Source organism: Lutra lutra, chromosome 8 (genome assembly GCF_902655055.1).
Source record: "Lutra lutra chromosome 8, mLutLut1.2, whole genome shotgun sequence".
NCBI classification, from domain to species: domain Eukaryota; kingdom Metazoa; phylum Chordata; class Mammalia; order Carnivora; family Mustelidae; genus Lutra; species Lutra lutra.
In genome coordinates this window covers 48,408,524-48,429,461 of record NC_062285.1, presented here as the reverse complement: position 1 = coordinate 48,429,461, position 20,938 = coordinate 48,408,524, and the positions used below count along the sequence as shown (strand labels likewise).

The following is a 20,938-nucleotide window of genomic DNA, read 5'->3' as shown; positions in this document are numbered from 1 at the left end:
GTGTACATTCCTGCCAACAGTGCAAGAAGGTTTCCTTTTTTCACATCCTCTCAAAACTTGTTCCTTGTGTTTTTCATTTTAGCCATTCTGATATTTCCCCCAACATTTTGGAAGCATTTGGGGAGGATTGGCATTAATTCTTTTTTAAATATTTGTTAGAATTTACCACTCTCTGAATTTGGTCCTGGACTTTTCTTTGTTGGGAGGTTTTTGATTACTGATTCAGTTACCCTACTTGTTATTAGTCTGTTTGTATTTTCTCTTTCCTCAAGATTCAGTCTTAGTAGGTTGTATTTTTCTAGAAATGTATCTGTTTCTTCTAGGTTATACAATTTGTTGGCATATAATTTTTCATAGTGGTCTCTTATGATCCTTTGTATTTCCATGGCATCAATAGTAATGTCTCCTCTTTCATTTCTGATCTAATTTACTTGAATGTTCTTTTTCCTATCTTAGTCTAGCCAAAAATTTGTCAATTTTGTTTATCTTTTCAAATAAACCAGCTCTTAGTTTCATTGATCTTTTCTAATTTTTTTCTGGTCTCTAACTTATTCTGCTTTAATCTTTCTTATTTCTTTCCTTAAGCTAAGTTTGGGCTTATTTTGTTCCTCTAGTTCCTTGAGGTTCAAATTTAGTTTGTTTATTTGAGATCTTTCTTTTCTCTCAGTGTAAATGTTTATCACTATAAACTTCCCTCCTAGAATTAACTTTTGTTACTTCCTATAAGTTTTGCCATGTTATATTTCCATTTGCTTTTGTTTCAAGATAATTTTTTTTAAAGATTTTTTATTTATTCATTTGACAGAGAGAGATATCACAAGTAGGCAGAGAGGCAGGCAGAGAGAGAGGAGGAAGCAGGCTCACTGCTGAGCAGAGAGCCCAATGCGGGCCTCGATCCCAGGACCCTGAGATCATGACCTCAGCAGCAAGCAGAGGCTTAACCCACTGAGCCACCCAGGCGCCCCTCAAGATAATTTTTTATTTCTTCTTTGATTCATTGGTTACTCAGGAGTTATATTGTTTAATTTCCACATATTGGTGAACTTTCCAGTTTTTTTCAGTTATTGATTTCTAGTTTAATTCAGTTATGGTGGGAAAGATACTTGGTATGATTAAAGTCTTAAATTTGCTAGTACTTCTTTTATGATCTAATTTGTGATCTACCCTAGAGAATGGTCTCTGTGCAATTGAGAAGAATGTGCATTCTGTTGCTGTTGGGTGGAATGCTCTGTATATGCGATTTTGTCTATTTAGACTAAAGTATATTTCGAGTACAATGTTTCCTGATTGATTTCTGTCAGGATGATCTATCCATTGTTGAAAGTTGGGTATTTAAATCAACTAATATTATCATATTGTCTTCTTCTTCTCTTCAGTTTTGTTAGAATTTGCTTACTTCAGTTAGGTGCCCTTTAACCTCATTTCTCACTAACAGCATCATGATGTCATGCTATCTCATTTCTGAGACATACCAACTGATATATTTTCTTGTCATCTGTTAACACTCCCAATCCCACCCTGCCCCAGTCTATCCCAGGAGTGGATCCCATTCATATTTCAAGACTCAGGTCATACCACATAAATGTTGAGATAGTTCCTTAGCTTATTACCAGGTAGTCTCTGTTTTCCTCATCTTTCTCCAGAGAAATATGAATTTACCCATTTAATGATGTTTATCATACTGTGTTGTAATCATCTACTTCATAATTTATCTCCTAGACTGAATTATTTCATAGGTCAGAGACAATATTTTGTGTCAGTCATCTTTCTATCTTTAATGTCTGGAATAAAATGTTAACTAGTAATGTTAAGTGAGTGCATGCATGAGTGAACACTGGAAATAAGTAGATATGAAAACACAATGTTCTATCTTGATTTCATCATAAGGACAGAATTAGAATGAAGGAAAAAGAACTCAAGATAGAAATTATTTCTACTTTAATTATCATCTCAGAGAGGGGCAAGATCTATAATTGAAGACCAGCACAGTTAACACTCTGTAAGCTGTAGAACTTAGCCATGTTTATCATTTTTACTATCCCCATGTGTTTCTCCACAGGGATGATTCATAATCACCCAAAAAAGAAAGGGTTTTTCTGCCTAATGTTAGGATCATCAAGAAAAGAAAGGCTTAGGCAGACTATCTCACTTGGCAGTCAGACTGCAAGAGAAGAACTCTTAGAGAGGTGAGGCAACAGACACTAAGATAAGAGAACAAACAGGCTGAGTCCTGGGACTGATAGCCAGTAAAGAATGAAGCAGGGGTAAGTGAATTATCTTTAGAGCTTCTAAGAGCCCTGGGGCTGAGTGTCACAGGAAATAAGGGGCATTTTCCAATACAGTGTTTTCCAAATAATGATTAACCAAATTTGAAAAACATCTTTGAATTTCATAGGGATTTTATCTAGTCCTCTGTCTCTTAGATTGAGGATGAATTATCTTGATTGTTAGTATGTTTTGAATTGAAAAGTCAGGAAGAAGGTTCTTCAGCTTTTATTTTTCAGAAGCGAGGGGGCGGGGGGGGGGGGATTCCTCCACATTTTCCCTTCCCTGGCTACTTTATTTGCAAACTCTTTTTTTTGTTTATCCCATCCCTGGTAATTTCTATCATAAAGCCCTGTTTATTTTCTTTATATAAGGTATCAAATGTAATTATCTTGTTTATATTTATAACTCTTTTTTTGCACCTCTCCTCTGCTGAAATACACACCCATGGATGGGAATTCATTTTGTTCAGCACTGTAGCCACTGCACTTGGCACTTAGTAGGCTTTCAATTGATAATTGTTGAATATTAACTGAATATGGAATCAGTTTGATATTAATAACCCCAGTTCTTCTGCCTCTTCACCCTTTTTGCTTTTTCACAAGGGCCTTGAATTCTCTGAAAAGTCTTCCACCAAATAGTTGGGGGAATCACATGACATTAAAAAGAGATCAAGTGAGGTTTACCATTCTTACCTTTGTTAATGTCCTCAGTGGAAACCACAGCAACAAAAACAAAACATTGCCTATGGAAAAGACCTTATCTTCCGATGCTCCAGAAGTAGTTCATCACCTAGGACCTGAAGCTGGGATGTAGCCAGTAATGGCAAAAATGCCACCCGTACAAATCTTTACCAAACTTTATCTTCTGAATCTTAAAACATCAGTGTGTACAAAGCTTCAGAGTCTTGGGAAAAAAGTTCTAATGAACTCTCTGTTCATTAGAATCTGCAAAGTGGACAGCATGGGTACTATGCCATCCGTCTTGCTTACTGTTTTATTTTACTCTGTTGTGGGCTTCCATGAACTTTTCTCTCTGCCCGTAGCGACATAGTGAGAGTAAATAGCAACAAAGATGAAACAAAATGGTCAGTTTGTGCAAATGGATTCCTAGAATCATCTTCAGTTCCCTAGCTCTCTGAGCATAATTTGGAACCTCCATTTTACCTGTATCAGAACAATCCTCTGTATAGGCATACGGTTCTTCTTTGAATCTAGAAGCCTCCATTACTCATTACAAACATTTTCTTAAAAATAAAACTGCTTCAAAAATTGTAGAAAAGGGCGCCTGGGTGGCTCAGTTGGTTAAGCAACTGCCTTCGGCTCAGGTCATGATCCCGGAGTCCTGGGATCAAGTCCCACATGGAGCTCCCAGCTCCATGGGGAGCCTGCGTCTCCCTCTGACCTCCCCTCTCATGCTCTCTCTCTCTCTCTCTCTCTCTCTCTCATACAAATAAATAAAATCTTAAAAAAAATTGTAGAAAAATTGTGGATTTTCCTAACCAAGTTTTCTGCTGTAATAATCTCCCTGTTTATCAAGAGATGCATACTAACTAGAGAGAGGTGTAAGCTTGGTAGGGAATGAAGAGGGATGAAGGGTGGTTCTCATTTTGCAGCCCCCTTTTAAGGTCAAGTATTATTGAAAATAATACTTTCAAATAGTGATTCAGCCTGTAGTATTTCTTATATTTGGATGGGGATCATTGTTACTGGTTCCTTTGAGAGAGTCCGCTCTAGGCATAGACAACAGTGACATTCACGTCATTTTTTTGAAGGTCTCTAAGAGACATGGAGTAGTCACTCTGAACTCCCCTCAAGATAGGACTAGATTCAAAGGTATATTTATTTCCATCACTTAGAGGGGTCAGCTGAGAGCCAAGTAGGCCTAGACCTCATGAATCCCTTGATGCAGCTTTATTCCCCAAGGTCCTTGGTAATGAATTTTACATGTTTGACCTCAAAGGAACTGGATGAAATTAGAAATTCTAAGTAGTTTGACTGGAATCTGGCTGGCTTTTAAAAAGTTTTCTGTGAGGGGCACCTGGATGGCTCAGTGGGCTGGGCCTCTTCCTTCGGCTCAGGTCGTGCTCTTGGGGTCCTGGGATTGAGCCCTGTGTTGGGCTCTCTGCTCAGCGGGGAGCCTGCTTCTCCCCACCCCCCTCCGTCTCTGCCTACTTGTGGTCTCTGTCTGCCAAATAAAAAAAAAAAAAACTAAAAAAAAAAAACAAAAACGTTTTCTGTGAGACCAAAATTTACCTACTTTCATTTAGTGCTGTGTGAATCCTGTACTCCATTTACTGAAATAAGTTTATCTGTTTAAACTAAATCCATTGAGTAAGTTTTGTCATTATCTGCAATGATTCTGACCCCAATGGCAATTTTAGGATTGTATGGGTAACAAACACCATGTTAGGATTATTATATTATTTCTAAGTGCTGGTTTATATAACTGAATGTACATAAATTTCTTCATTCTAAAGTGCTAAAAGAAGTGAAGTACTATTTTAAAAAATACTATCAAGTTTTATATATCCTGGAATGAAGTTATTTACTCAGTCTGAGGTTACTGTGGTAGGTACTATAGAGAATATAAATATGATTTATTCATGGTTCATGGTCTCAAGACGCAGTCCAGGATGGAAAATAGACATGAATAATTTCAAAAATAAAATACGGTTTGGTATAATCAAATAGCTTTGAAAGTTTAGAGAAGATAGATTTTCCTTTCTCATAAAATTATTAGTCAGACTTTCATGATTTTATATTAAAAGGCATTGTTTATTTGTATGGAAGAATGGGTGTTATTTCTTCATGTGACCATGTAGGAAGGTTGGGTAAATGAAGGTATGGTAGATTTTTGGGGGGAAAAATAAACACTCCCTGCACTGAATCAAGTCTGGAGTTTTTTGCCCTATTACAAAAGCATATAGAAATGTATATTAATATAGTGAATACTTTGAGAAATTGTGAAATAAGTACAGCATTTAGCAGAGAATTCCTCAGCTCTACCTGGTTACTTATATACATGTAATGTCTGTAAACATCCTTTGGGACAGGTGTTTCCTGATTGAGTATGATGCAATTTAAAACATGGAATATGGTAAAAATGAACAAAAAAAGATTTAGTATAGTCAAATTTTGCAATGCCTTGAATTCAAGACTCTGCGGTGCCATTGAAGTTTTTGGGTGATGGAGTAACCCAATCTGAGGATACTGTTGGGAGACTAATCCTGCTAAGTGCATCAAAGGGAGGCTGGTTATGTGGAGAGGTATGGGAGGCAAGCATGGGATACTGAAGATGAGACAGTTCTTTAGGGGATAGTGTGAGATGAATGGGGTGTGAGCCATGGTGAGCAAAAGAGAAATCGAAAGAAAGATGCATTCAAGAAAATTATTAAAGATAATTATGCATGCAGAAGAAAGGATTTAGGGTTTTTCAGCCTAGGAACTGTTAATACAGTTAACAGACAAGGGAATTTAACATTTCAGTGGGGTATCCTTTTGAAATGTGTAAGAAATAGTAAGAAATAAAGAATTATAACTTAGGAAAAACATTGCTACAAAAGATAGAGAATTGGAACACACCACGTATAAAAGCAGTAATTGAATTTACAGAGGTAGACAGTATTATGGAGAGTAGGTAACGGGAAGAAAGAATCAACAATATAGACTTTAAGAAAATCCACATACGTTGCACATAAAGAGGAAAACTAGGCATAGAAGGAGGTATAGTGAGATAGTGAGATAGAAGCCAAAGTCAAGTACACAATACAATTAAGTATTGTTAAATACCATAGAAAATTCTAATGAGGTGAGCCACAATGGTTTTGGAGATTAGGAAGTCATAGCTCATTTTCAAGAAAAAATTTATTCAGTGAAGCTCGCAAGTGAAAATTTCCAAGCAAAGAATTATGAGTAGGTGGTGAGAAAGTAGATGTTATAAGGAAAGATGGTACTTGAATGAAGTTTTGAAGTGAAGATGAGAAAAATATAATGATGGCACAGGAAAAAAAAAAAACAGTAACTAGAGAAGGTCATGCTTTCCTATTTTTTTTTTTTTAAGATTTTATTTATTTATTTGAGAGAGAGAGTGAGAGCGAGAGAGCAAGCCTAAGCAAGCAGATTGGGGGTGGGGGACGACAAAGGGAGGGGGAGAGGAAGACTCCCTGCTGAGCAGGGGGAGCCCAGTGCTGGCTCATTCCAGGACCCTGGAATCATAACCTGAGCCTAAGGCAAACGCTTAACAGACTGAGCCAGCCAGGTGCCCCGCTTTCCCGTTCTTTTTAGGCTTGGGGAGATAAACACATTTTATAGGCTAAAGGAAAGACCAGGAAACACCAATACATTAAAAATTTAAAACAAAGTGTGAAAATTATTGGGGCCAAATCCCTTAGAAAGGCAAGAGAGACTTCATTAACAATGATAAGTAAGTGAATTAGCACGAGAGAAAAGGATATCTTTTTGTCTAGAACAGAACAGGAAGGAAAATTTGTTTGCAGTGGGGGAAAAGCTAGGAATCCCCTTCTTGCTGTTCCCAGGTTTGGGAAGTTCTAGTGAGAAAGGGTTGCAGCTCCAAGTTCCTACCCCAGCTGCTTGTCTTGCTGTCAGTCAGACTGGCATGTGTGGGACTGGCAAACAAAAAGTCAGAGGAAGTTTAGCATTCTATGGGAAAGCGGAAGAAATGTAAAGGAATCCTCGAGGCTAGGAAGTGAGAGCTCTTCCCTGGCCTGGGCAAAGTCAGAACAAATAGAGTGAATTACCTGGAATAGAATGGCACCCAGAGAGGCAGAAGATTCTCTGCTCTGAGAGGATGGGTAGATGCCAGGATCTATGAGAGAAGGACAAGATGGAAATAAAATTAAACCCATAAAATGATTAAAAGGTAGAGAAAGTAAATTAGGATTACATTGTTTGGAATTATCAGTATCTTCCCTGGTCAAGTGGCAGCCAAACCTGAGAGAGGGAAGCCTCCTGGCCTATAGGAGAAAGGTAGGGGGGGGGGGGGGGAAATGGATACAATGTGCAAAGATGAAAAGGTTCTAATAATTTTGTTACTTCTAACTTGATGTGGTACAAGTATGTCATCTGTTCTCAGAGGACCGCATTTTTTTGTTTCTGTATTTTTGTGGGATTCACAGTCTTGACTAGTACTGAAAGGAAAGGAGAAAGGGAATGAGCTGATTTTCTTTTCTCTACATTTGGGATGATGCCTCTTTCTGGTGACCTTCTAGAAGTGACAAGCAGGATCGAACCAATTGATTTATTTTCAGTGGCTCCTGTAGCTCTCATCTAGGTTATATTTAACTTTGGGTTCATTTTTGTTCCAGTCAGCGCCAACTTCATTATCAGTGTTCAGCGCATATCACATAACAATAACATCAGGTTCTAACTAGGAGGGCTTGCAATTGTGAATTCTGGGGAGCTTCACAGTGAGGCTTCCTTAGAGAAGATCTTCATAGTGAATCTTGAGAATGTCGTAAAACGGGATGAAAGTAATCACTTTCAGTTCTGCCTCTTATTTCAGCTAGGTTTTATTGATCTTTTGTAAGAAATGACTGCAGTTAACGGTCCCCAATGATGTCAGTGTCATAAAATTTATATATAAGTTTGACAAGAGGAATACCTTTTGGTGTTTGTAAATAGTCAATTCTTATGCATTATTAATGGTATCTTTAGTGACTATTTAAAATCCTATCGAACATGATATTTTTACTGAACAACATATGATGGCATGATTCTTGTTTGGTAGTTGTATAGTATAAATATTTAAGGATATAGAAATTGGCCAAACTTGGGAACTAAAAATATATAGCATATGAGTTGAAATATTACTTAGTTCTTTAAAATACTTTGAATGTATAATGTTCAAAGTACTGTTTTCATTCTGTCTTGGAAAAATATCTTCATGTGATTTATTTGCAACATTGAGCCAAACTGTCCCGATTTAACATACCCTGTTAAAGAACATGGAAATATGCTTTGCTATTTTAACCTTGATAATGAAAAACCATCCAGATACATACTAGGTCCTCTGAGGATCTCATATAATAATTTTTATGGAATTTAAATTGTGGTATGGGAATTGAATAAAATCCTAAGCACCCTTAAGGAGCTAATACTTGGCCTTTGGGAGAGTCTTATATTTAAGCACACTGACCAATCCCCTTATGTAATGGAATTCTGACAGAGGATTCTTTCAAAAAAACTTTTCTCATTCACATAGTTTTTAGAATTTTGGAAAATTTGCTCAAATAACATCTCTCTGTTCATTACTTAATTTTTGAATGGAGGTAACATTTTTCCAGAGAAGGAAAGACATTGGTATTTCACATGCTCATTTGTATTTCACATGCTAAGAAAGTTTATTAAATAGAACTATTTTAGTGTCATAGAATCAAATAGAAACCAAAAGGTACCTCAGAGAACCCTTAATCCTGCTGTCTTTTTACAAATAAGGAAACTAAGAGCCAGTGTGACTGCCACTTGCTCAAAGGGTGACAGCACTTTAGTGAAATTTATTGTGATGTATGTATTTGAATTTTCCAGTGTTACACCTCTGTATGTCGTATAAAGCAAGGTGAGAGTCATTTTAATCACTTCGTCATTTTACGTGTCCAACAGACACTCTTTCCTTCTATTTAGGCTTGTAGTACATTTTATAATAAACCCTTTAAAAAATATTTTTTACGTTATTTGATTCTAGTTAGTGTAAATAAGAACACTCTCAGTTCCTTGTAAGATACACCTCTCTAAATACAATTAGTTATAGACAATTTAAGTTTACTAGACCTTCTAGCACTATTCTATCTTCTCCACCCTTACTCCCAACTTTTTTTTAACTGAAAGAATTTACTGGTGTCTGACTTAAGCTTGTAAGAGATTTTAAGAAAAAGTACTAAGGCTACCCCCTCGGTTTGGTCTTTTCCTCTGCCTTTGTGACCTTTCAGTTCAGTTTTTGCATTGAGAAAGTATCTTAATTTGAAAATCTTCTGCCAGGTTAAAAAGGGGGAAAGTATGTCCTACAACCCTGCAAGTCCTAGTAATACAGGGATTGTTCCTTCTTCCTTTTCATCCCTGCTTGCAAACAGATAAAATCTATTAATGACCTCATTGCCTCTGCTAGTGTTTATTAAATGTAGCTAATTAAAATCACTTCATGCTACCAACATTCTGTATCCAAATCTCTTGTCCCCAAACCCCAACTTCATTGTGTGCATTTTCTGCCTTCCAAAATACCACAGACAAATAATTTTACCAAATATTTTATCTCTGCCTAACAGAAGTTGTCATTTTTCTAATCTCTTCTAACAGGGTCCTCTCAATCATCTGCCCATCTCTGAGCCATTGCCACACATGTTAGGATTTTGTTTTATACACACCACCTCAGATTTAGTTGTTCTGTCAAACAGCTCTAATATCTTAAGGCTTACAAAGGACATCATTTCTTACTCATGCTACTTGATACAGGTCATGCTATGGGTCAAGTATAGCTCTGATTGGCTCTTGGTTGAGCTTCAAACATATGCTCATTTTCATAGATCTAGGGACATGTTTTCATATTAGAAGGTAAAGACTATAGGTGTAGAGTCAAAACATGCAAAGATACTTTAAAGTGATTCCTGGATATGGCCTAAACTTTATTGATTTATATCCCATTGACAAAGCGTGTCCAAAGTTAGTGGGAAGGGAATATATTTTGCATGCAGAAAGCATGGCAAAGGTGGGAAGACCAGGACAGATACTGACGAATAAAAAATACAATTGTCAATTGAATTCACTCATAAGTGTATAGCAGAAGAAACAACTGACAGCTTAATTAGGTTCCTAACAGTTTCATAGCCTTTCCCTTCTAAATTTCATAATCTTGGCTACAGATACCATTTCCTTGAAGCCACTGGATGGTTGATTTTCTGTGGCCTCTAGCTTTTGTTTCCTCTTCCTGTTTTGGCAATTACCAACCAGTTGAGTGTCTCCTGAAGTCTCTGGGGAAGAACACAGCTGAAATGGTGGGAGGGCAGAAATCCTAGGCAGGTGACTATAAGCAAAGCAAGGACTGGAACACATCATATCTAGTCGGGTGGAGAAAGGGCAGCAGTATGAACACTGCCAGCAGTCCGTGATTGCAGAGTAACATGAAGATGGAGAGAAGTGTACGGTTCTTAACTCCGTGAGAGCCTTGTCCTAGAGTGAAATCACTGCTGCAAATAGTCTCAAAAATAGATGCTCGACATGACTGAATTTCAGTTTTATTGTCTGCAAAATGGAGACAATAGCTACTAAATACAATGGAAAAAATACATGTCAGAATGTCAGGTGTCTTAATCAGTGATGTTTACTTTAAAGAGGCAACAAGGAATGTTATTTATATGGGTAATTGGTAATCAGCAAATGTAATTTATATCGAAATTGATGCATGGAGACTATCTCTGGGTATTTTCTTTACAACGTAGAGAAAAGTCTCATAATTTCATTTAGGTAAAAACAAAACAATATAAAACAGACAAAAGGAAACAAAAATGGAGGTAAGATCTTTAAAAATATAGCTTCCAATTTGACTGTATTATTTACAATGATCATATCTGAATTGGTTGTAGATGAATTAACCTATTCTTCAAAGCAGACATAAACCCCCAAATTAGGGCAAATTATTAAATATATAAGATTAAGTTATTTTATATATTAAGATATTATAATAAGTGTTATTCCAAATTAGTAAATTTTAAAAAATACCTATTTTTCCCCTACAAACCTCATGCTAAGATTATGGCCTATATATATACATATTTATTTATTTTTTAACAGAATTTTTTTTTAAGATTTTATTTATTTATTTGACAGAGAGAGAGAGATCACAAGTAGGCAGAGAGGCAGGCGGAGAGAGGGAAGCAGGCTTCCCACTGAGCAGAGAGCCCGATGTGGGGCTCGATCCCAGGACCCTGAGACCATGACCTGAGCCGAAGGCAGAGGCTTAACCCACTGAGTCACCCAGGCACCCCTATTTATTTATTTTTTTTTAAGTAGGCTCCATGCTCAATGCAGGGCTTGGACTCATGACCTTAAGATCAAAACCTGAGCTGAGATCAAGAGTCGGATGCTTAGTTGACTGAGCCACTCAGGCACCCTATATGTATTTTTTTAATGCATCTCTTTTGTCACATGTTTTGAATTTTGCTATCATATAAGTTTATATCATTCTTTTTTCACTGACCATTATATAATATTTCCCATGTTATTACACAGTTTTCATAATTATCATTTAATAAATGTATAACGGTCTATCAAGTGAATAACAGTAATATAGTCAACCACTTCCCAAGTTTGTGCCTTAGGTTGTCTTTAGTTTCCCCATACTATAAACATGATTACTCAAGGAGAGAGGAGGCAGGGGTTTTAGAATCATGAAACTATGCTGACAAGGCATCGGGTGACAAAGAGATATGTCATAGAGGGAACTAAATATATTCAGGATTCGAAAAAGAGCAGTGCTTCACAGAAGCTTCAGCCACCTGGTGGGCAGGGGACTCAGTAGACCAGGAGAGTTTATCTTGGTGAAATGAAAGACCATATTACTTCATGCCTCTGGCCAGATTGATTCAGCTTGCTTTGGCACTATTTCTTAATCCTGCCCCCAATGGTATTATATTTTAAAGAAACCTCTAGCAGATTCTAGCATATTTCTGAATCTCTTAATTGGTAGCATGAGATCTTATGGACTTTTTCTTGATTTTTGAAATGGCCTTTTTAATAGAAAAGTGAGAAGGGTATTCTCTGGCCCTGTAATCTTCCTAGAAAAATCCAGGAATTTTTTTTTTTTTAACACCCCTTCCCCAGTGCCAGTTTATTACCTTCTTTTCAAATTGAGGAAAGAAACAAACACCAGAAAATCTTTGAATGCAAAATGGAAGACCCAAAATCTGTTAGAGATAATTCTGGTTTTTTTTCCAGGTTGACCAGAGAATGTCACTGAATTTGAAAGGTGAGAAAGATAATCTGAATGGCTTTCCAGCTATGCTCCAACTATGCTCCAATTCTAAGCATTTTAAGAGGAACCTTAGGGACCATTTCAGGGAAGGAGTCAGGAAATGATAACAGATAGAGATCTAGGATCTTTATGACTCCCTGACCCCAGGCCACCCCTCATTACCCAGAGTAACAGGTTTGGGTACTAGGAGTCTGAGTAAGACTTTGTTCCTAGAAAGGATTCTGTGGCTTTGAAAACTGTAGATGGAAAGAAGAGACACACAGATCTATTGACATCCTCCCTAAAGATGGAGCCGTACATATTTTATGGCTCTGGGAGAGAAGAGAAGACTATAAACATGCTAATAGGTAAAATACTCAAGTAAGTTGTTCTCTAGACATGAAAACATATTTAAAAGTTTGGGGCAACTCCTCTTATCCAAACAAACTAGGTTGCATACTTTTAAGGCTATTAGATAATAATTCTAATAATTACTAGGGCTTTATTGAATGCTTAATTGATCACTAAGTTTGTGTGATAATCACTATTAAAATTCTCATTTTACAGTAGTAAAAACTAAGATTAAATGTCACATCTCAAATATGGTGGGATAGAGGTTAGAATTCAGGGAGTTTTGACTTCAGACACAAAGATGTTTAACTTTTTTAAAATTTTAATCCCCCTGTACTGCAGGGCTGTATGCTAATTCTTAAGTGGTAACAATTCTTATTTCCAAGATACTCATTTCTCTTTCACTTTCGTTCCTTTGAAGATGTTTATCGAACACCTCCCAGGTTCTGATAATAAAGTTAAATAAGATCAATTCTGTCCTCAAGAATAGGGGAGAGTACCAAGGAGGTGTGATATATATATTATATGATATATGTGTTATGGTAAACGTATGCACAGGCAGTTAGGATTGGGGTTATAGCCAGACTTCACCGGTAAGGGAGCTGAGGTCTCTCGGTATCTTAAATTATAGAGAGGAGTGAGCCAGATGGAGAAAGATAGTGGTGAAGAACACTTCCAGGGGAAGAAATAGCAGGTGTGCTATGCAGTGGTGAAACATCATGACGGCTCAAGAACCAGATAGTTTACTACAACCATTACAGCCAGTTCTTGCGGGTGTGTTAGAGAAAGAGCCTAACCAGCAATTTTCAAATACTGCAGCACATCAGAATCACCTGGAGGGTTTGCTGAGGCTCACTTGAAGGGTTTTTCTCCAGCAGATCTGAGTTGGTGCCCTAGAATTTAGGTGTCTACCAAGTTACCATGTAATGCTTATGCTCCTCAACTAGGACCACACCATGAAAACTACTACGTAAGGTCTAGAAACAGGGGCCAATTTGTTTTTACTGTAGTATGATTAAAATTTAGCTAACAGGAAAAAAAAGCATTAAAAAAAAAAAAGACATGAAAATTCTATATGTAATATGAACAGCCAAACTATACATAAAGGAATATATATTTGCATTCTAAAGTTTTGTTTTGGGCATTTGTCTAAAGATTAGTAGAAAACTAAGATATACTTATTATTGAACATTTAGACATTTCAAAAACACATGAATTATATGCCACCTTTTTCCAAAGGCACCAGCTGTTAATAGCTTTTCACATGTACATAGAAGACTGGTTTGTGGGTCTGTGGCTTCGTGCTCTGCCTCCATTTTCATATCAGTGCCTCCTGTCTGGGTCTTCTGTTCTTTGTGTCTGTCTTTAAACCCCTTCTGCCTCTCCCTTATAAATATACCTGTGATTGCCTTTAGGGACCACCTGGATAGTTTAGGATCAGCTCCTCTTTCAAGATCTTTAACTCAGTCACCTCTTTTGCCATAAGCTTTAGTCTGTTAAGGCTGCTAGAGCAAAATACCATGGGCAGAGGCATAGGCCCCCTCTGGAGGCTGGGAGGCCCAAGGTGAAGGTGGCAGCAAGTTCTGTGTCTGGTGGGAACCAGCATCCTGGTTCATGGATGGTTGTCTTCTTGTGCCCTCACATGGCAGAAGGGGTGAGGGAAATTTCATGGGCCTCTTTCGTAAGAACAATGGTCTCACTCTTGAGGGCTCCCCTCATGACCTACTTACCTCTCACAGGCCCCACCTCCAAATATCAAGTTGGGGATTAGGTTAGATGACTTTTAGGAGGATACAGCATCAACTCAGAAGTCTAAAGCCCAAAGTCTCATCTAAATCTCAAAATCAGATATGGTTGTGACTCAAAGTATGATTCATCCTGAGGCAAATTCTTCTCTAGCTATGAACCTGTGAAATCTTCCAAAATGTATTGGTGAGACAGACGTAGGATAGATATTCCCATTCCAAAAAGGAAGAATAGGAAAGAAGGAAGGGGTTCCAAGTAAGTCTAATGCCCAATATTAAATCTTCAGAGCAAACAACATTAAATTTTAAAGATCAAGAATAATCTTCTCTCATTGGATGCTCTGCCTTCTGGACCCACTGGGCTATGGTCTCATCTTCGCCGCTCTCACAGTTAGCGAGAACACTCTCAGGATTCTTGGGACAGCCCTTTCCCTGGGGTAGAAGATGAACACAGTTCAGCCAAGTTCTTAGCCCCTTTATAACAAGGACTGCCTTTCCCTCACTGTCTAATAATACATGCCTGATTTCCGTCAGACCTCAGCAGAGTGGCCTTTACCCTCCAGATTTCTATAAACATGCTATTCAGGATTAACTTTGGTATTCTTGAAGAAGACTCAGGCTTTTTTTAGTCTCCTCTTAATTGGCTGCCACCAGAATCATCCTTAATAATCTTTTTATAATAATGCCTTTTTCTCACATGCATCTCAAAACTGGTCCAGCTTCTACCTACTACCCAATTCCAAAGCCACTTTCACATTTTTAGGTGTTTGTTATGACAACATTCCCTTCCAAGTACCAATTTTTATCTTAGTCTGTTAGGGCTGCTGAAACAATATACCACACACTAGGTGGCTTATAAATAACAGAAATGTATTTCTCATAGTTCTGGAGGCTCAGTCTAAGATCAAAGTGCCTGCATTCAGTGTTTGGCTGGGGCCCTTTCCTAGTTCATAGCCAGCCTCGCCTCGCCTCCGCCTCTCCTCTCCTCTCCTCTCCTCTCCTCTCCTCTCCTCTCCTCTCTTCTCCTCTCCTCTCCTCTCCTTTCCTTTTCTTCTCTTCTCTTCTCTTTTTTTTTTTTTTAATGTGGATTTGTAGTTTTTTTCTTTAATTCTTAAAAAAGATTTTGTTTATTATTTGTCAGAGAGAGAGAGACCACAAGCAGGGGGAGTGGCAGGTAGAAGGAGGAGCAGGCTCCCCGCTGAGCAGGGCTCCATCCCAGGACTCTGGGATCATGACCTGAGTTGAAGGCAGATGCTTAAGTGACTCAGCCACCCAGGCGTCCCCATAGATGGCCATTTTTCACTGTGTCTTCACTGGTAGAGAGAGTAAGAGACTCCCTGGGGCCTCATTATATCAGCACTAATCCCATTCATGAGGGTTTCACCCTGCAGACCTAATTGCCTCCTAAAGGCCCTCTCTTCAAATACCTCGCAACTGGGGATTAGTTATCAACATATGAATTTTGAGGGAGCACAAGCACTCAGTTTCTGGGACCATGTAAGATATATTGCAGGTTCTAGGGATTAGGACACGGACATATAATTTCCAGGGCCCCTATTCAGCCCACAACAACTGCTTTTACACACTTCTTAAAATATAGTATTAGAAATCAAGAATTGTTTGGTGTGAGATGTCCATTTCCAATTCCTTATAAATATCTGCTGACTTAGGTTATTTTTTTAATTTGCCCATTATAAAAACATCTTTAGTTAGTTTGACCTTTATTATCAATTAGCATTCTCAGAGTCCTTTTAACTACAGCAGTAGTTCACATCTAAAAATAGGTTTCGTGTTACTGACATTTTGTGGGCCATGCACTATTGATATGTCTCTTGTCTAGTTGTCAAAGTAAATCAGTCTATAGGATTTAAAACATGGTCCATCAGGAAGAATAAAATAACCTCTCAGGATTAGATTCCAATCTAATTCCAATTAGATTCCAATTCAATTACCTGTTGGAAAAGATAAGATTTGGTTCAGTTTAATTCCTGTTACAAAATTCCGTGGGTTGTCATCTAAACTGGAACATTGTATATTAATTTGACATTACTTTATCCTTTTGTATAAGAAAAAGGAAACAAAAAGCATAAAGACTAGTTCATTATTCTTCAAGGAACATAGTAATTCCTTTAGGCAAACACCCAGCCACTTTATAGGTAGGATGTGAAGAACAAGTCATGCTTTATCTATAGGCTACCTAGATTAATTTACAACGAAGTCAATAGTCTCCTAACATTCATTGATTTAATTTGGGACTTAGTTTGCTGAGTGCACTATTTCTGGACTATATTTTGAAACATAAACTTCTGGATAGTTTTGACTGTTGATAAGGGTTCATAAAATTGATTCATCCTGATTTAGATTTGGGTAGTTGAAGAAATAATTATTCACAAAGTCTATAAAGGAAATTCTGATATTCTGTACAACTAAATGAGAAAAGACTTTAAATATAATACTAGAGTCTAACCATTGATCATCACTAATAGTTTTATTATTTCTTTGTGCTACATCTTCCTCTCCTTAGTTTAATCAACCCATATTGATTTCTAGAAGATAAGGCAAGGTTTGGGGCTTTACCACATCCCACCATGTAAGTTTTTTAAAAAACACTTGAAATAGACAAATGTTTTCAGTAGTCATTAAGTCACCCTTTTGTCAATGATAGTGATATATTGTAGTCCATATACTAAAAAAAAAATTATAGACAGCGTAGATGTAAATAAGGTGAAATAATGATGAATTTATAAAGACTTTGAGGGATAGTTGAGGTTCAGAATTTCAAAGGACAAATATTAGAATTCCAATGGACAGGAAAGGCAAGGATATGTGTAAGAATTGAAATTGGGAAATTCACCATTGGAAATAAAACTGGAGTATATTTGTAAGCAGAAAGAGCAGCCTCTAAGGTGCTGGGTTAAAGTGGAGTCAGTAACACTGGGCCTAACAAAAATACTGTCCACAGTACCAATTTAATCACTTACTGGGCATTACACTTTGGAAAAATCACTTTGCACCTCTGATTCTTTATGCCCTCATCTCTAAATATGATTAAAAACATCACTTCCTCTTCATTCATGGGATTATTATAATTAATTGAATCTTTGGAAAAACAGTTAAGCATTTTGTGTGTGTGTGTGTTTGTGCATCCTGTTATAAGTAAGAGTTACCATGAAACAAGTTGCATATATGCAAACTGTCAAGAAACCAAATTAGCTGAGAGCATAGTCCAACTTCCAGCTGTAGTAATTAACACAGCTTTTGTAGGGGCCAATAAACTTTATGCCTCCTTGGACTTTAGGAAGCAATCTCCAAAATAGTTGCTTTCCCAAATTAAAGGAGAACTTTCCCATATTCTTAAGGACTGTTGATCTTCTACTGTTTTTTCAGTAGGACACACAATTCCAAAACACAGCTTTTCATTTTTAAAACTGAAAACCAATATATGGGCCATATGAGTATATTTGCATAAACATGTATTAAAATATGATAGCTTAATAGATGTAGAGAAAGGGATGTAAAATAGATTAATGTAACTACCACGCAGGAAGTTATAACTTCTAGGATTTGGGGCCATTTTGTTGGAAAAAAGCCATGGATATGGGTTGGTCTTTCTGTAAGAAAATAGACTAGTCAGGTTAAAGCACTATGAAAGGTTTGTAGAAATGTTGGACAGCATTTAGAATGGGGACTTGTCAAGATCTCTTATCGTGGCCTCTATGCTGACCTCTATAAAGCATGATGATAATTAAGTATAGACTGGAAGGTCAGAGCCCAATTTTCAGAAATGCCTCAGGCTTTTCTCTGAGGCTTTGCCCTGGACTCAGGGCAGCTCTCTCTGCCAGTGGAAACTGACAGGAAATTTATTTCCTCAAAACATAAAAGGGTTTTCTGCATTTGGATGAGCTGGTTATAAGTAGTAGGATGGGGCTGCCATCGCTGAATTACTCAGCTTAAGAAGGCTACCAGGGCTCCTGGTAAGACCAGAACAGATGTTTCTCCTCACTGCTATAACCCCAGACCTAAGAGACCCATTTAGCATAAACTCTTTAATTTGAGCATTAGTTAAAATTTTAATTTCAGGAATGCCTGGGTGGGTCAGTTGGTTAAGTGTATGAATCTTGGTATCAGCTGAGGTCATGACCACAGGGTCCTGGGATGGAAACTTGGGTGGGGCTCCATGCTCAGCAGGGAGTCTGCTTGAGATTCTCTCCTCCTCCCTGTGCCCCTCTCCCCACTCATGTTTCTCTCTCTCTCTCTCTCTCTTTCTAAAATAAATAAATACATCTTTTAAAAAACCTTTAATTTCAGTCTTACCCATTTCTCAGATTTTATTCATGACTTTATAATTCCCTATCATTCTAGTCCCGACTCTCAGTTTCTCACTGACTTGGCAAATAGATCACAGCCTCTCCTCATCCTTTCATTCAAATCTCAGTTAGTCTAGTGACTGCATTGCTTTTTTTCAACACTTTAGGATACATGGCCCTACATGCAAAGCAGGGAACTGGTTATTTAGTTCAGAGTTGACTTTTTTTCAGCTTTAATCCGGGCAAAGGAATGTCCAACCTAAACAAACTCTAAGTACTAGCTTTTATGTATTCAGCACAAGATTTAAGTTGAAATGAATGTATTTGCTATATCTGGGAATTTGAATATATCCATCACCCAGATCTGATTAGGAAGTTTTAATTCTAAATCAGAAGATCCCTAAAATGCTTTTAGTCCTTTTCATAACCAGTCTGTCTCATTGTGAGACATATTATTGACAGTATTTCTTTTAAAATTATTAAGTTAGCCACCATACAGTATATCACTAATTTTTGATGTAGTGTTCAGTGATTCATTATTTGCATTTAACACCCAGTGCTCATTACAAACTATGCCCTCCTTAATACCCATCACCTGGCTACCCCACTCCCCAAACATAGTCCCCAAACCCTCAGTTTGTTTGATAATATTTCTAATAATTCTCTTTTGAACTTTCTGTTTCCATTGTCAATGGATAGTTTCTTTAACTGAATTGTAAATTATTTAAATGAGTGTAGGAAATTATTTGAGGGGCTAATGAATGCCAATAAATAAATAAATTTCCTTCTCATAATGGTAGATGTGCGATCTAATGTTATTTATTTTTTAAAAACCTATTTCTTCATTTTATACTTATAATTCTTTTCTCATGCATATATGTTTGATCATTTTGTTCATATATTAGCAGTTCTATCAGTGGATTGACAAATTTTGCTAATTATTAAAACATGGTCATAATATCCTGGGATAAATTAAAGCTAGTGGCTCTAATGGGGCTTATGGAACTCAATTATACATGTAACCTTTGTTTTTTTTGTTTTTTCCTTTTAGATAATCCAGAGTCTGCTCTACCTCTCTCCCTTTGCATTGCCTTCACATATCACTTCAAGGAGCAGTGACTAGACTTAAAATTCCACAGATAATCCAAAAATATCTATTCAAGTTGGCATCTATCAACAGGTAAAATTACACTTTTAATTCCTGCTTTTCTTGATTATTTCCATAAATAAAAGGAAAGAGACACTACAGGTATTAGTTGTGGAAAATATTGCACGGTAGTGCACAGGAGAATAACATCACACCAGTGAGTGTGTATGAATTGGATCTTGACTACTGATCAAACCAAGAGTTGTTTAATAATGAGCAGGTGGTAATCTTGGAAGTGACATTTTTTAAGGGTTAATTGGTTAGACTCCACTCTATAATTATTTTAGTGAGGAGATCATAAGATATCAATTTATATGGAAAAAAACTAAATTGCTAGGGGATAGGGAAGTGAAAAGGCATGAATAATGACTCTCAACCTGGAGTATGCAGTTATACTTAAGTCAAGTCAGTATGCTGGAAACAGATACAAAATACCACATACAGAGATAAACCGGTGAAAAAAATAACCATACAAAAAAGGAAGAGGATTAAGGAGGAAAAAAAGATAGCTCAATCACATAATCTTTTTTAAGGCCCTTCAGTTTTGAACTATGAACACAGTGCCTGTCCACACAATAGAAATTCCAACATCAGCCTATCTCATTAGTAAATTTCAGTGTTCATATTCATAACATGATTTGAATATTAGTACCTTTCAATATTCATATTGATATGATATTTAAATAATGTATTTAAGATTATTTAGAAAAAATTTTTTTGAAGTGACTGAGAAGCAAATCATCCAGTTGTATTTCTAAGTGTTTACAATAGCAGATGTGATAAAAGCTATGATAGTTTAAAGCCATGAATTGATAATAAAAGAAAAGTTCTTTTATGCAAACAAGAAAATTTCAGAGAACTTCTCTACCTATTTTAAATTTCATTTTTATCATTTTTACTCTATGAACTTCTGAAAGCCAAGTCCTTTCGTATAACTATGGACAAATTTGAAAAGTTTAATGTAGAGAATATTTTCATTCAAAATCTAAAAAGTGCATATAGAGGGTCGCTGAAAATATCCTTGATATAATTTGACAGTAAACAAAAATTAAACCTGTCTCTGTTTTCATAGATATATCTTTAGTTTTTTGGTGGGTTTTCTCAAAACATGTGGCAAAATTAGATTTTATTCAACATTATTTTACCAATAGAAAATTGTTGGT

The 20,938-nt window shown here is 36.8% G+C and overlaps 1 protein-coding gene across 5 annotated transcripts in view; it reads left to right on the top strand.

Annotated features, from left to right (window-relative positions):
• SLC16A7 (solute carrier family 16 member 7) overlaps positions 1 to 20,938 on the top strand; it is a 181,070-nt gene that overhangs the window by 77,056 nt on the left and 83,076 nt on the right. For 4 of the 5 annotated variants that reach the window (XM_047740746.1, XM_047740749.1, XM_047740747.1 and 1 more), the window contains one exon: positions 19,680 to 19,808. The exons of the other annotated variant lie outside the window; for it this stretch is intronic. The gene's annotated coding sequence lies outside the window, so the exon portion shown is untranslated. The remainder of the gene's footprint in view (positions 1 to 19,679; positions 19,809 to 20,938) is intronic. 5 annotated transcript variants of the gene reach the window in all.